Genomic DNA, 6,566 nt, shown 5'->3' with positions numbered 1-6,566 from the left:
TGTTTCTGATTTTGGGTTCAAGACCGAGCGAGTGTTGGGGACTTTTAAGTGGAAGTCGCAGAGAAACCGAATGAGTCTAAGGCCTCGTACAGACCTGAACATTTCGACGAACATTGCGCCGAACAGCGACCGAAACGCAAAATCGCGCCGTTCGGATCGCCGAAATGAATGTCGATTTTGCGTTTCGTTCGCTGTTCGGCGCAATGTTCGTCGAAATGTTCAGGTCTGTACGAGCCTTAAGAGTGCCACGCTGAGAATCGTAGCCAGAGTATCTTAGAATCAATAATAAATACATATTATCATTAATCAAATCTACCACCAATAGTACTATCCCTACTTTATAATACCGTAATTTCATTTGTTTTTCAATATTTAACTATGTTCCACCAATCCGACGATCTTGAAACTTTTGTACGTATTAGATAGGTAACAGAACATTGTTCTTGAATTTTTTGGAAGTGGTCACTCGAAGGGTTGCTTGCTACCCCCACGCCTAAAAAAAAATAAAAATTAAATAATTTTTTTCTAGTCTTAATAATTTAATTACAATTATGAAAAAAATATATTTTTTCATCTCAATTCACATCAGATTTTATTTCATCTCAATATCTTAATTAACAACCGAGAAAAAAAATGTTAAAGTTGAGGGTGTTTACCCTCATATCACCCTTAAATGAAGGGTTAGCGACTTAAAATTTTAGGGGATTGTTTTTCAACCTAAAATGATGGTTTTCCACACAATACCAATAAAATTCCCGCCGGGGCCGCTAGACCTGTCTTATCCACCTAGACCCTTTCATACGCAATTCTGTTATGCATAAAAAACGGTACTACTTTTGTTCTTTCATTTTTTTGTAATATTTACTATTGTAGGATCTCGGGAAAAACGAGGGTACCGCCGCCGCGGCAATCGAACCCCGGCCTCACCGAACCCTCCCGTTCTTCCCGATCTCCTACATACTTTTGATCTGGGGGTCCTGATCCCACACTCGGCCATCCTGCAACGACATTCGCCCTCGAATGTCCGTCACAGCATCGTCTCATCGTCTATTTTCGTGTTGTGGCCATACACAGAGCCACCAAACACAACTCGCAATTTTCTCGTCAACTCTTACAACTCGTAACACAACTCACAAATTCGCAGTTTTTCTCACAGCGCCATCGTGCGGCGATCGGTGTTCCCCCAATCCCGGACGAGCCCCGAATTGTAGGATCTCGGGAAAAACGAGGGCACCGCCGCCGCGGAAATCGAACCCACGGCCTCACTGGTGGTAGCCGATCGACTAACGCGCTCACCCACGGAACCCTCCCGTTCCTCCCGATCTCCTACATACTTTTTGATCTGGGGGTCCTGATCCCACACTATTTACAAGAAAAACGCTGGCTAGTAATAGCGTAAACACCCTGTATACCCAGATAGCACAGAGACGTCTTAAGACGTCTGTCGATGGACATTTAGATGTTTTAACTCTTTGCACTCAAAGCTATTTTAACTCCAAAATGAAACATTTCTTCCTACCTAGAATATTGCCCTTCTATATATTTTTTTTATGTTATACATACGAAAATGGTGCAACTTACTCGTAAAATACCGAAATGTTTAGTAATTTATTAAATACAAACAAATGCAATAATGTACAAAATGTTTTGAATAATGATACAGCAATTTTTAGTGGTGCCTTACAGTCACCGTTCGAGTGCTAAGGGTTAAAGACGTCCTGAAAGTCCTACGAACGTCTTCCGAACGTCTCTGGAATGTCTTTGTTACAAAACTATACGTCTTAAAGAGGTCTCTTAGACGTCTTAGAGATGTTCATAAATTATAATTAAAATAAAATTAATTTAAATGTATAAAGCAATATTTTATTGTTATTGTCAATATTTATTATAACATTCAAAGTATACATTAAAATTACAATTAAAATAAAAATAAAAATTAAACATTACAATTAAAACTAAACATTAAAATTAACCATTACAATTAAAATTAAACATTAACTATTACAATTGAACAATATAAAAATACAATACAATACAAAACAAAACAATACAATTAAAATTCATGATTCTTTTAACACAAGCAGTACAATACCATCGATATTTCTTTTGATGAACAAAAAATATTCCATGTGTATTTGTTATAATTTTGCTATTCTATCGTAACTATGGGTACCTAAATATTAATGCAATGTTGTTAATAATTCTAAAATTAATTAATTAATAATAACTAATACAATCGGCCGCCCTCTTCAGCCACATCAGTATAGCTGCCTACGCGTCCTTTTGGCTTTCAAGCATACATTCGCCTCGTGTGAACTTTAGGCACTTTAGTCTACTGCAAGTAGCAAACTACTTCGAGTAGCAACTGTATGTTAGCGCCAATATGTTTCGGGCCCAATCAGGGACGGCTGCCGATGCTTTGAGCGGCGACCTCTGAGAGTCGGCCGATGCTTTGTCCGGCGACCTCTGAGAGTCGGCCGATGCTTTGACCGGCGACCTCTGAGAGTCGGCTGATGCCTTGAGCGGCGACCTCTGAGAGTCGGCCGATGCTTTGACCGGCGACCTCTGAGAGTCGGCTGATGCCTTGAGCGGCGACCTCTGAGAGTCGGCCGACGCTTTGAAATAGGTGACAGAGACACCGATCCCTAATTGCCGATTGCCGACGCTACCGTTGACGCGACGTCATCGGTGACGTGTCGGATGAAGAAACAATCGAGATGATTTCGGGGCGGATCTGGCCACGGAGTGGGGAAGGCAAGCATGCCTTCCGGTAAGAGGACTGTGGGAGACCGCTCAGCACTTACCCCAGAACCGCTGGACGATACGGGTTTCGATAGACCTCTCTGACATCAGAAGTGGGATAGTGAATCCTTAAACCCACGTGGTAAAGTCTTTACGTATCGGTAGTCCTGACCATATAGTATCGGTAGTTCGTAGTGTTACGGCATATCAAATACCTACAATGAAATCCGCGAATAGTGAGTCACCCATTGGCGTACTTGTTCGTCAGGTGTTAGAAAAGATAGGCGCGAGTGTTGCTGCGTGTACTACGGCCGGTGGCTCTGGTACACAGACATAGACGCCAACGGTAGCAGACTGCAATGGATCAACAGCCCTCCTCTGGATCAGGAGAGGACTGTCCAAATGCTGTAATATCGTTGAAGCCTGCGACGAGGAGGTTCGTGAGCCACTAGAGAGACTGCTGCAGAATTATCAGCATCTGGTTTCGTCAGAAGATATCTCCCGGTGTGTAACGACAATCGAGCTGACGATTCGCACAAAAGGGGAGCAGATAGTAAGTTACCACCCGTACCGGTTGTCCTATACCGAAAGGGAGAAGGTACGTACCATTGTCGACGATTTATTGCGGAGTAAGAATTTGCATCGCGAACATCTTGCATAACAAGATTGGTTAAACAAGGAGAACCGTGGAATTGGGGGCCAGAACAAGACCGAGCGCGTCGTTACGTCATCGAAAAACTTAGTTCGCAACCTCCGTTAACCATTTTTGACTCTACACGAGAAACCGAACTACACACGGATGCTAGCTCTCTGGGTTACAGCGCGATATTATTTCAGAGCGTCCAAGGTAATCTTAGAGTAGTTGCATCTTTTAGCCGTCGGACAACGCCAGAAGAATCGCGGTACCATTCATATGAGTTGGAAACTCTAGCCATTGTAAACGCATTAAAGTATTTTAGGGTGTATCTACTAGGTATTAAATTTAAGTTGGTTACGGATTGTAATGCAGTGAAAGCCTCCAGCACAAAAAAAAAGGATTTACTACCACGTATTGCTCGGTGGTGGATATATCTTCAGGATTTCACGTTTGATCTCGAGTATAGGAAAGGGAAACAGATCGAGCACGTAGATTTCTTGAGTCGGAATCCGCCGAAAGATTATCGAGCCCTGGTCATTTGCGAAGGCTCTTGGTTAGAAATTGCACAGAATAATGACGAGGAGACACAAACTTTAATGAAACGTGTTCGAGCCGAAGAATCCGTATGTAGTGACTATGATATAAGACAGAATTTATTGTGCCGAAAAATCCAAAGAGATACCGGGCGTGTTATCCACCGAAACTATGTACCGAAGGGCAGTAGGATTGGACTACTTAGGCTATACCATGACGAGAATTGCCACGTAGGCTGCGAGAAAACACTTGACCGAATCACGCAAAAGTATTGGTTCCCACGAATGAGACACTTCGTGCGAAAATATATTGACCATTGTATTACATGTACTGTAGCAAAACGACATTCTGGTCCCAGACAGGGGTTTCTGCACTCTATCGAAAAACTACCAATTCCATTCGACACCATACACTGCGACTGTGTAGGCCCTTTTAACGAGTCGAAAGATGGCTATAAACACATTATGATTATTGTAGATGCTTTCACAAAATATTTACAACTCGTGCCATTAAAGTCCTTGAGTGGGCCTGAAACCCTTCAGGTATTCCGAGAACGTCTCACTTTGTTTGGTACGCCACGGCAAGTAGTTTTAGACCGGGCCACTAATTTCACTTATAAATCGTTGTAACAGTTTTTCGAGAGCCATGGCGTACATTTACATCTTATAGCCACAGGCGCGCCTAGAGCAAACGGACAAGCCGAACGTTACGTATCTACCATTGTTAATTTACTGACTGCAGAACTGTCTAGGGGTACAGAATGGCCGAGCAAGCTTTCGAAGATTCAGTTGTCTCTAAATACGACTATACAGAAGTCAACTGGGTTTTCACCTACCCGGTTATTGTTCGGAGTGGAGCGCAGCGCAGGTAATGCGGTAGTAGCTGAGAGGCAATTGCCGGATATGGAAGAACGAATAGATTTGAATCAGGATAGAACTCTTGCGGCGAGTAGATTAAAAAAAAAATGCGGAATTGCAAAATGTTAATTTTAACAAAAAACGTAGAAACAATAGTATTTATAAGGTTGGAGATACGGTTTTTGTGCGCCCAGCAGACACTCGACGAGCGAAACTAGAAAATAAATTTGTCGGTCCGTTTACAATTTTGAAAACATTGGAAAATGATAGATTCGAGACAATAGGAAAGAGTGGAAAATCACAAATAGCCCCAAAAGATCGCCTACGACCCTAGAAAGGCGAATGGTCTGGTGATTGCAAATCGGAGAGTGAGCCTGAACCGTGTTAGCGTATGTTAACTAAAATAGATATAAATTCGTACACCAACGAAATGATACTAGACTAGTGTAGCTTAACAATGTTATTAATATTATTCTTACTAGTATTGTCGGTACTCCTACTATTCCTATTATTACCATTACTTTCACTATTTATTATTAGCTTCTCCTTTAAATTCTGTTCACCATTCACATTTTTTTTTACTTACTATTTTTGTTCACAAATTTGTCACTAAATATTTTACCTTCCTATCAAAATTATGTCGTACGTTTATTTCTTTTCAACCTCTAAACCTGAAAGGGAAACGTCTTTGTTATCCTGTGTTGAGACTGGGTCCGGGTACAGGATGCGTCCGCTGAGACTGGGTCCGTGTACAGGGTGCGTCTCTGTTATCTTGTGTTGAGACCGGGTCCTGGTACAGGATGCGTCCGCTGAGACTGGGTCCGTGTACAGGGTGCGTCTCTGTTATCTTGTGTTGAGACTGGGTCCGGGTACAGGATGCGTCCGCTGAGACTGGGTCCGTGTACAGGGTGCGTCTCTGTTATCTTGTGTTGAGACCGGGTCCTGGTACAGGATGCGTCCGCTGAGACTGGGTCCGTGTACAGGGTGCGTCTCTGTTATCTTGTGTTGAGACTGGGTCCGGGTACAAGGATGCGTCCGCTGAGACTGGGTCCGTGTACAGGGTGCGTCTCTGTTATCTTGTGTTGAGACCGGGTCCTGGTACAGGATGCGTCCGCTGAGACTGGGTTCGTGTACAGGGTGCGTCTCTGTTATCTTGTGTTGAGACCGGGTCCTGGTACAGGATGCGTCCGCTGAGACTGGGTCCGTGTACAGGGTGCGTCTCTGTTATCTTGTGTTGAGACTGGGTCCGGGTACAGGATGCGTCCGCTGAGACTGGATTCGTGTACAGGATGCGTCTCTGTTATTGTGTGTTGAGACTGGGTCCGGGCACGGGATGCGTCCGCTGAGACTGGGTCCTTGTGCAGGATGCGCCTTTGTTATTCGTGATGAGACTGGGTCTGTGTAGGGGATTCGTCCCTGTTGCCTTGTGGAAAGACTGTGATGGGAAGGAATCTGAGCGATGCATGTTTACTGATAATGATTCTGGTGTTGAAAATGTGGCCATTAATTCGGCGTAATGATTGCGGGAAACGTATGAAAGTATTCTGTGTGGCTTCGAAACGCCTGTATTTCGACGCTTCTCGAGAGCGTGAAGCAGGTCAGTCTGGCCGTGTTAGCGCCAATATGTTTCGGGCCCAATCAGGGACGGCTGCCGATGCTTTGAGCGGCGACCTCTGAGAGTCGGCCGATGCTTTGTCCGGCGACCTCTGAGAGTCGGCCGATGCTTTGACCGGCGACCTCTGAGAGTCGGCTGATGCCTTGAGCGGCGACCTCTGAGAGTCGGCCGATGCTTTGAC

This window comes from Halictus rubicundus, chromosome 13, assembly GCF_050948215.1.
Source record: "Halictus rubicundus isolate RS-2024b chromosome 13, iyHalRubi1_principal, whole genome shotgun sequence".
Classification (NCBI taxonomy): domain Eukaryota; kingdom Metazoa; phylum Arthropoda; class Insecta; order Hymenoptera; family Halictidae; genus Halictus; species Halictus rubicundus.
This window is presented reverse-complemented; position numbering follows the sequence as displayed.